Raw genomic sequence first — 10,288 nt, forward strand, 5'->3', positions numbered from 1 at the left:
GGCGGTGTCCTCCTCCTCTTTGGTCGTGTTGTAGGTGGTGTCCTTCTGGTGGTGTCCTGCTGCTCGCTGGTCCTGGAGTCTTCGGTGTTGTAGGTGGTGTGTCCAGCTCCTCGCTGACCCCAGGATCATCTGGACCAGGACACCGCCTACAAGGAGCAGGACACCACCTACCTTGTAGGCAGTGTCTGGACCAGGACACCGCCTACAAGGACCAGGACACCACCTACCACCACCCCTGAGGTCTTCGGTGTTGTAGGCGTTGAAGACCCGGTGTTGAAGACCTCTGTGTTGTAGAAGGTGTCCTGATCCTGGGGTCTTCGGTGCTGTGGGCGGTGTCCTGCTGCTCACTGGTCCTGGAGTCTTCAGTATTGTAGGTGGTCAGTCCAGCTCCTCACTGACCCCAGGATCATCTGGACCAGGACACCGCCTACAAGGACCAGGACACCACCTACCACCACCCCTGGGGTCTTCGGTGTTGAAGACCCGGTGTTGAAGACCTCTGTGTTGTAGAAGGTGTCCTGATCCTGGGGTCTTCGGTGTTGTGGGCGGTGTCCTGCTGCTCCTCTTTGGTTTTTTGTGGGTCTTTGGTGTTGTAGGCGCTGAAGTATGTCCTATTTCCTATGAACCTTAAAAAACATAAATGTCAGATATGTCATAAATAAAATACAAATACTTATTTTACTGTGCCTGTTGCCCCTCTTTGGTCCTGGGGTCTCCAGTGCCCTGCTGGCGGTGTCCTGCTGCTCTTCTTTGGTCGTGTTCTGGGCGGTGTCCTGCTGGAGGTGTCCTATTGCTCCTCTTTGGTCGTGTTGTGGGCGATGTCCTGCTGGCGGTGTCCTCCTCCTCTTTGGTCGTGTTGTAGGTGGTGTCCTTCTGGTGGTGTCCTGCTGCTCGCTGGTCCTGGAGTCTTCGGTGTTGTAGGTGGTGTGTCCAGCTCCTCGTTGACCCCAGGATCATCTGGACCAGGACACCGCCTACAAGGAGCAGGACACCACCTACCTTGTAGGCAGTGTCTGGACCAGGACACCGCCTACAAGGACCAGGACACCACCTACCACCACCCCTGGGGTCTTCGGTGTTGTAGGCGTTGAAGACCCGATGTTGAAGACCTCTGTGTTGTAGAAGGTGTCCTGATCCTGGGGTCTTCGGTGCTGTGGGCAGTGTCCTGCTGCTCACTGGTCCTGGAGTCTTCAGTATTGTAGGTGGTCAGTCCAGCTCCTCACTGACCCCAGGATCATCTGGACCAGGACACCGCCTACAAGGACCAGGACACCACCTACCACCACCCCTGGGGTCTTCGGTGTTGAAGACCCGGTGTTGAAGACCTCTGTGTTGTAGAAGGTGTCCTGATCCTGGGGTCTTCGGTGTTGTGGGCGGTGTCCTGCTGCTCCTCTTTGGTTTTTTGTGGGTCTTTGGTGTTGTAGGCGCTGAAGTATGTCCTATTTCCTATGAACCTTAAAAAACATAAATGTCAGATATGTCATAAATAAAATACAAATACTTATTTTACTGTGCCTGTTGCTCCTCTTTGGTCATGTTGTGGGCGGTGTCCTGCTGGAGGTGACCTGTTGCTCCTCTTTGCTCGTGTTGTGGGCGATGTCCTGCTGGCGGTGTCCTCCTCCTCTTTGATCGTGTTGTAGGTGGTGTCCTTCTGGTGGTGTCCTGCTGCTCGCTAGTCCTGGAGTCTTCGGTGTTGTAGGTGATGTGTCCAGCTCCTCGCTGACCCCAGGATCATCTGGACCAGGACACCGCCTACAAGGACCAGGACACCTACCTTGTAGGCGGTGTCTGGACCAGAACACCGCCTACAAGGACCAGGACACCACCTACCACCACCCCTGGGGTCTTCTGTGTTGTAGGCGTTGAAGACCCGGTGTTGAAGACCTCTGTGTTGTAGAAGGTGTCCTGATCCTGGGGTCTTTGGTGTTGTGGGCGGTGTCCTGCTGCTCCTCTTTGGTCTTTGGTGGGTCTTTGGTGTTGTAGGCGCTGAAGTGTGTTCTATTTCCTATGAACCTTAAAAAAACATAAATGTCAGATATGTCATAAATAAAATACAAATACAAATACTTATTTTACTTCGCCTGTTGCTCCTCTTTGGTCCTGGGGTCTCCAGTGTCCTGCTGCTCTTCTTTGGTCGTGTTGTGGGCGGTGTCCTGCTGGAGGTGACCTGTTGCTCCTCTTTGGTCGTGTTGTGGGCGATGTCCTGCTGGCGGTGTCCTCCTCCTCTTTGATCGTGTTGTAGGTGGTGTCCTGCTGCTCGCTGGTCCTGGAGTCTTCGGTGTTGTAGGTGGTGTGTCCAGCTCCTCGCTGACCCCAGGATCATCTGGACCAGGACACCGCCTACAAGGAGCAGGACACCACCTACCTTGTAGGCAGTGTCTGGACCAGGACACCGCCTACAAGGACCAGGACACCACCTACCACCACCCCTGGGGTCTTCGGTGTTGTAGGCGTTGAAGACCCGGTGTTGAAGACCTCTGTGTTGTAGAAGGTGTCCTGATCCTGGGGTCTTCGGTGCTGTGGGCGGTGTCCTGCTGCTCACTGGTCCTGGAGTCTTCAGTATTGTAGGTGGTCAGTCCAGCTCCTCACTGACCCCAGGATCATCTGGACCAGGACACCGCCTACAAGGACCAGGACACCACCTACCACCACCCCTGGGGTCTTCGGTGTTGAAGACCCGGTGTTGAAGACCTCTGTGTTGTAGAAGGTGTCCTGATCCTGGGGTCTTCGGTGTTGTGGGCGGTGTCCTGCTGCTCCTCTTTGCTTTTTTGTGGGTTTTTGGTGTTGTAGGCGCTGAAGTATGTCCTATTTCCTATGAACCTTAAAAAACATAAATGTCAGATATGTCATAAATAAAATACAAATACTTATTTTACTGTGCCTGTTGCTCCTCTTTGGTCATGTTGTGGGCGGTGTCCTGCTGGAGGTGACCTGTTGCTCCTCTTTGCTCGTGTTGTGGGCGATGTCCTGCTGGCGGTGTCCTCCTCCTCTTTGATCGTGTTGTAGGTGGTGTCCTTCTGGTGGTGTCCTGCTGCTCGCTGGTCCTGGAGTCTTCGGTGTTGTAGGTGGTGTGTCCAGCTCCTCGCTGACCCCAGGATCATCTGGACCAGGACACCGCCTACAAGGAGCAGGACACCACCTACCTTGTAGGCAGTGTCTGGACCAGGACACCGCCTACAAGGACCAGGACACCACCTACCACCACCCCTGGGGTCTTCGGTGTTGTAGGCGTTGAAGACCCGATGTTGAAGACCTCTGTGTTGTAGAAGGTGTCCTGATCCTGGGGTCTTCGGTGCTGTGGGCGGTGTCCTGCTGCTCACTGGTCCTGGAGTCTTCAGTATTGTAGGTGGTCAGTCCAGCTCCTCACTGACCCCAGGATCATCTGGACCAGGACACCGCCTACAAGGACCAGGACACCACCTACCACCACCCCTGGGGTCTTCGGTGTTGAAGACCCGGTGTTGAAGACCTCTGTGTTGTAGAAGGTGTCCTGATCCTGGGGTCTTCGGTGTTGTGGGCGGTGTCCTGCTGCTCCTCTTTGCTTTTTTGTGGGTCTTTGGTGTTGTAGGCGCTGAAGTATGTCCTATTTCCTATGAACCTTAAAAAACATAAATGTCAGATATGTCATAAATAAAATACAAATACTTATTTTACTGTGCCTGTTGCCCCTCTTTGGTCCTGGGGTCTCCAGTGCCCTGCTGGCGGTGTCCTGCTGCTCTTCTTTGGTCGTGTTCTGGGCGGTGTCCTGCTGGAGGTGTCCTATTGCTCCTCTTTGGTCGTGTTGTGGGCGATGTCCTGCTGGCGGTGTCCTCCTCCTCTTTGGTCGTGTTGTAGGTGGTGTCCTTCTGGTGGTGTCCTGCTGCTCGCTGGTCCTGGAGTCTTCGGTGTTGTAGGTGGTGTGTCCAGCTCCTCGCTGACCCCAGGATCATCTGGACCAGGACACCGCCTACAAGGAGCAGGACACCACCTACCTTGTAGGCAGTGTCTGGACCAGGACACCACCTACAAGGACCAGGACACCACCTACCACCACCCCTGGGGTCTTCGGTGTTGTAGGCGTTGAAGACCCGGTGTTGAAGACCTCTGTGTTGTAGAAGGTGTCCTGATCCTGGGGTCTTCGGTGCTGTGGGCGGTGTCCTGCTGCTCACTGGTCCTGGAGTCTTCAGTATTGTAGGTGGTCAGTCCAGCTCCTCACTGACCCCAGGATCATCTGGACCAGGACACCGCCTACAAGGACCAGGACACCACCTACCACCACCCCTGGGGTCTTCTGTGTTGTAGGCGTTGAAGACCTCTGTGTTGTAGAAGGTGTCCTGATCCTGGGGTCTTTGGTGGGTCTTTGGTGTTGTAGGCGCTGAAGTGTGTTCTATTTCCTATGAACCTTAAAAAAACATAAATGTCAGATATGTCATAAATAAAATACAAATACAAATACTTATTTTACTTCGCCTGTTGCTCCTCTTTGGTCCTGGGGTCTCCAGTGTCCTGCTGCTCTTCTTTGGTCATGTTGTGGGCGGTGTCCTGCTGGAGGTGACCTGTTGCTCCTCTTTGCTCGTGTTGTGGGCGATGTCCTGCTGGCGGTGTCCTCCTCCTCTTTGATCGTGTTGTAGGTGGTGTCCTTCTGGTGGTGTCCTGCTGCTCGCTGGTCCTGGAGTCTTCGGTGTTGTAGGTGGTGTGTCCAGCTCCTCGCTGACCCCAGGATCATCTGGACCAGGACACCGCCTACAAGGAGCAGGACACCACCTACCTTGTAGGCAGTGTCTGGACCAGGACACCGCCTACAAGGACCAGGACACCACCTACCACCACCCCTGGGGTCTTCGGTGTTGTAGGCGTTGAAGACCCGATGTTGAAGACCTCTGTGTTGTAGAAGGTGTCCTGATCCTGGGGTCTTCGGTGCTGTGGGCGGTGTCCTGCTGCTCACTGGTCCTGGAGTCTTCAGTATTGTAGGTGGTCAGTCCAGCTCCTCACTGACCCCAGGATCATCTGGACCAGGACACCGCCTACAAGGACCAGGACACCACCTACCACCACCCCTGGGGTCTTCGGTGTTGAAGACCCGGTGTTGAAGACCTCTGTGTTGTAGAAGGTGTCCTGATCCTGGGGTCTTCGGTGTTGTGGGCGGTGTCCTGCTGCTCCTCTTTGCTTTTTTGTGGGTCTTTGGTGTTGTAGGCGCTGAAGTATGTCCTATTTCCTATGAACCTTAAAAAACATAAATGTCAGATATGTCATAAATAAAATACAAATACTTATTTTACTGTGCCTGTTGCCCCTCTTTGGTCCTGGGGTCTCCAGTGCCCTGCTGGCGGTGTCCTGCTGCTCTTCTTTGGTCGTGTTCTGGGCGGTGTCCTGCTGGAGGTGTCCTATTGCTCCTCTTTGGTCGTGTTGTGGGCGATGTCCTGCTGGCGGTGTCCTCCTCCTCTTTGGTCGTGTTGTAGGTGGTGTCCTTCTGGTGGTGTCCTGCTGCTCGCTGGTCCTGGAGTCTTCGGTGTTGTAGGTGGTGTGTCCAGCTCCTCGCTGACCCCAGGATCATCTGGACCAGGACACCGCCTACAAGGAGCAGGACACCACCTACCTTGTAGGCAGTGTCTGGACCAGGACACCGCCTACAAGGACCAGGACACCACCTACCACCACCCCTGGGGTCTTCGGTGTTGTAGGCGTTGAAGACCCGGTGTTGAAGACCTCTGTTGTAGAAGGTGTCCTGATCCTGGGGTCTTCGGTGCTGTGGGCGGTGTCCTGCTGCTCACTGGTCCTGGAGTCTTCAGTATTGTAGGTGGTCAGTCCAGCTCCTCACTGACCCCAGGATCATCTGGACCAGGACACCGCCTACAAGGACCAGGACACCACCTACCACCACCCCTGGGGTCTTCGGTGTTGAAGACCCGGTGTTGAAGACCTCTGTGTTGTAGAAGGTGTCCTGATCCTGGGGTCTTCGGTGTTGTGGGCGGTGTCCTGCTGCTCCTCTTTGCTTTTTTGTGGGTTTTTGGTGTTGTAGGCGCTGAAGTATGTCCTATTTCCTATGAACCTTAAAAAACATAAATGTCAGATATGTCATAAATAAAATACAAATACTTATTTTACTGTGCCTGTTGCTCCTCTTTGGTCATGTTGTGGGCGGTGTCCTGCTGGAGGTGACCTGTTGCTCCTCTTTGCTCGTGTTGTGGGCGATGTCCTGCTGGCGGTGTCCTCCTCCTCTTTGATCGTGTTGTAGGTGGTGTCCTTCTGGTGGTGTCCTGCTGCTCGCTGGTCCTGGAGTCTTCGGTGTTGTAGGTGGTGTGTCCAGCTCCTCGCTGACCCCAGGATCATCTGGACCAGGACACCGCCTACAAGGAGCAGGACACCACCTACCTTGTAGGCAGTGTCTGGACCAGGACACCGCCTACAAGGACCAGGACACCACCTACCACCACCCCTGGGGTCTTCGGTGTTGTAGGCGTTGAAGACCCGATGTTGAAGACCTCTGTGTTGTAGAAGGTGTCCTGATCCTGGGGTCTTCGGTGCTGTGGGCGGTGTCCTGCTGCTCACTGGTCCTGGAGTCTTCAGTATTGTAGGTGGTCAGTCCAGCTCCTCACTGACCCCAGGATCATCTGGACCAGGACACCGCCTACAAGGACCAGGACACCACCTACCACCACCCCTGGGGTCTTCGGTGTTGAAGACCCGGTGTTGAAGACCTCTGTGTTGTAGAAGGTGTCCTGATCCTGGGGTCTTCGGTGTTGTGGGCGGTGTCCTGCTGCTCCTCTTTGCTTTTTTGTGGGTCTTTGGTGTTGTAGGCGCTGAAGTATGTCCTATTTCCTATGAACCTTAAAAAACATAAATGTCAGATATGTCATAAATAAAATACAAATACTTATTTTACTGTGCCTGTTGCCCCTCTTTGGTCCTGGGGTCTCCAGTGCCCTGCTGGCGGTGTCCTGCTGCTCTTCTTTGGTCGTGTTCTGGGCGGTGTCCTGCTGGAGGTGTCCTATTGCTCCTCTTTGGTCGTGTTGTGGGCGATGTCCTGCTGGCGGTGTCCTCCTCCTCTTTGGTCGTGTTGTAGGTGGTGTCCTTCTGGTGGTGTCCTGCTGCTCGCTGGTCCTGGAGTCTTCGGTGTTGTAGGTGGTGTGTCCAGCTCCTCGCTGACCCCAGGATCATCTGGACCAGGACACCGCCTACAAGGAGCAGGACACCACCTACCTTGTAGGCAGTGTCTGGACCAGGACACCGCCTACAAGGACCAGGACACCACCTACCACCACCCCTGGGGTCTTCGGTGTTGTAGGCGTTGAAGACCCGGTGTTGAAGACCTCTGTTGTAGAAGGTGTCCTGATCCTGGGGTCTTCGGTGCTGTGGGCGGTGTCCTGCTGCTCACTGGTCCTGGAGTCTTCAGTATTGTAGGTGGTCAGTCCAGCTCCTCACTGACCCCAGGATCATCTGGACCAGGACACCGCCTACAAGGACCAGGACACCACCTACCACCACCCCTGGGGTCTTCGGTGTTGAAGACCCGGTGTTGAAGACCTCTGTGTTGTAGAAGGTGTCCTGATCCTGGGGTCTTCGGTGTTGTGGGCGGTGTCCTGCTGCTCCTCTTTGCTTTTTTGTGGGTTTTTGGTGTTGTAGGCGCTGAAGTATGTCCTATTTCCTATGAACCTTAAAAAACATAAATGTCAGATATGTCATAAATAAAATACAAATACTTATTTTACTGTGCCTGTTGCTCCTCTTTGGTCATGTTGTGGGCGGTGTCCTGCTGGAGGTGACCTGTTGCTCCTCTTTGCTCGTGTTGTGGGCGATGTCCTGCTGGCGGTGTCCTCCTCCTCTTTGATCGTGTTGTAGGTGGTGTCCTTCTGGTGGTGTCCTGCTGCTCGCTGGTCCTGGAGTCTTCGGTGTTGTAGGTGGTGTGTCCAGCTCCTCGCTGACCCCAGGATCATCTGGACCAGGACACCGCCTACAAGGAGCAGGACACCACCTACCTTGTAGGCAGTGTCTGGACCAGGACACCGCCTACAAGGACCAGGACACCACCTACCACCACCCCTGGGGTCTTCGGTGTTGTAGGCGTTGAAGACCCGATGTTGAAGACCTCTGTGTTGTAGAAGGTGTCCTGATCCTGGGGTCTTCGGTGCTGTGGGCGGTGTCCTGCTGCTCACTGGTCCTGGAGTCTTCAGTATTGTAGGTGGTCAGTCCAGCTCCTCACTGACCCCAGGATCATCTGGACCAGGACACCGCCTACAAGGACCAGGACACCACCTACCACCACCCCTGGGGTCTTCGGTGTTGAAGACCCGGTGTTGAAGACCTCTGTGTTGTAGAAGGTGTCCTGATCCTGGGGTCTTCGGTGTTGTGGGCGGTGTCCTGCTGCTCCTCTTTGCTTTTTTGTGGGTCTTTGGTGTTGTAGGCGCTGAAGTATGTCCTATTTCCTATGAACCTTAAAAAACATAAATGTCAGATATGTCATAAATAAAATACAAATACTTATTTTACTGTGCCTGTTGCCCCTCTTTGGTCCTGGGGTCTCCAGTGCCCTGCTGGCGGTGTCCTGCTGCTCTTCTTTGGTCGTGTTCTGGGCGGTGTCCTGCTGGAGGTGTCCTATTGCTCCTCTTTGGTCGTGTTGTGGGCGATGTCCTGCTGGCGGTGTCCTCCTCCTCTTTGGTCGTGTTGTAGGTGGTGTCCTTCTGGTGGTGTCCTGCTGCTCGCTGGTCCAGGAGTCTTCGGTGTTGTAGGTGGTGTGTCCAGCTCCTCGCTGACCCCAGGATCATCTGGACCAGGACACCGCCTACAAGGAGCAGGACACCACCTACCTTGTAGGCAGTGTCTGGACCAGGACACCGCCTACAAGGACCAGGACACCACCTACCACCACCCCTGAGGTCTTCGGTGTTGTAGGCGTTGAAGACCCGGTGTTGAAGACCTCTGTGTTGTAGAAGGTGTCCTGATCCTGGGGTCTTCGGTGTTGTGGGCGGTGTCCTGCTGCTCCTCTTTGGTTTTTTGTGGGTCTTTGGTGTTGTAGGCGCTGAAGTATGTCCTATTTCCTATGAACCTTAAAAAACATAAATGTCAGATATGTCATAAATAAAATACAAATACAAATACTTATTTTACTGTGCCTGTTGCCCCTCTTTGGTCCTGGGGTCTCCAGTGCCCTGCTGGCGGTGTCCTGCTGCTCTTCTTTGGTCGTGTTCTGGGCGGTGTCCTGCTGGAGGTGTCCTATTGCTCCTCTTTGGTCGTGTTGTGGGCGATGTCCTGCTGGCGGTGTCCTCCTCCTCTTTGGTCGTGTTGTAGGTGGTGTCCTTCTGGTGGTGTCCTGCTGCTCGCTGGTCCTGGAGTCTTCGGTGTTGTAGGTGGTGTGTCCAGCTCCTCGCTGACCCCAGGATCATCTGGACCAGGACACCGCCTACAAGGAGCAGGACACCACCTACCTTGTAGGCAGTGTCTGGACCAGGACACCACCTACAAGGACCAGGACACCACCTACCACCACCCCTGGGGTCTTCGGTGTTGTAGGCGTTGAAGACCCGGTGTTGAAGACCTCTGTGTTGTAGAAGGTGTCCTGATCCTGGGGTCTTCGGTGCTGTGGGCGGTGTCCTGCTGCTCACTGGTCCTGGAGTCTTCAGTATTGTAGGTGGTCAGTCCAGCTCCTCACTGACCCCAGGATCATCTGGACCAGGACACCGCCTACAAGGACCAGGACACCACCTACCACCACCCCTGGGGTCTTCTGTGTTGTAGGCGTTGAAGACCTCTGTGTTGTAGAAGGTGTCCTGATCCTGGGGTCTTTGGTGGGTCTTTGGTGTTGTAGGCGCTGAAGTGTGTTCTATTTCCTATGAACCTTAAAAAAACATAAATGTCAGATATGTCATAAATAAAATACAAATACAAATACTTATTTTACTTCGCCTGTTGCTCCTCTTTGGTCCTGGGGTCTCCAGTGTCCTGCTGCTCTTCTTTGGTCATGTTGTGGGCGGTGTCCTGCTGGAGGTGACCTGTTGCTCCTCTTTGCTCGTGTTGTGGGCGATGTCCTGCTGGCGGTGTCCTCCTCCTCTTTGATCGTGTTGTAGGTGGTGTCCTTCTGGTGGTGTCCTGCTGCTCGCTGGTCCTGGAGTCTTCGGTGTTGTAGGTGGTGTGTCCAGCTCCTCGCTGACCCCAGGATCATCTGGACCAGGACACCGCCTACAAGGAGCAGGACACCACCTACCTTGTAGGCAGTGTCTGGACCAGGACACCGCCTACAAGGACCAGGACACCACCTACCACCACCCTTGGGGTCTTCGGTGTTGTAGGCGTTGAAGACCCGATGTTGAAGACC

Source organism: Toxotes jaculatrix, chromosome 2, assembly GCF_017976425.1.
Source record: "Toxotes jaculatrix isolate fToxJac2 chromosome 2, fToxJac2.pri, whole genome shotgun sequence".
Taxonomy (NCBI): Eukaryota; Metazoa; Chordata; class Actinopteri; family Toxotidae; genus Toxotes; species Toxotes jaculatrix.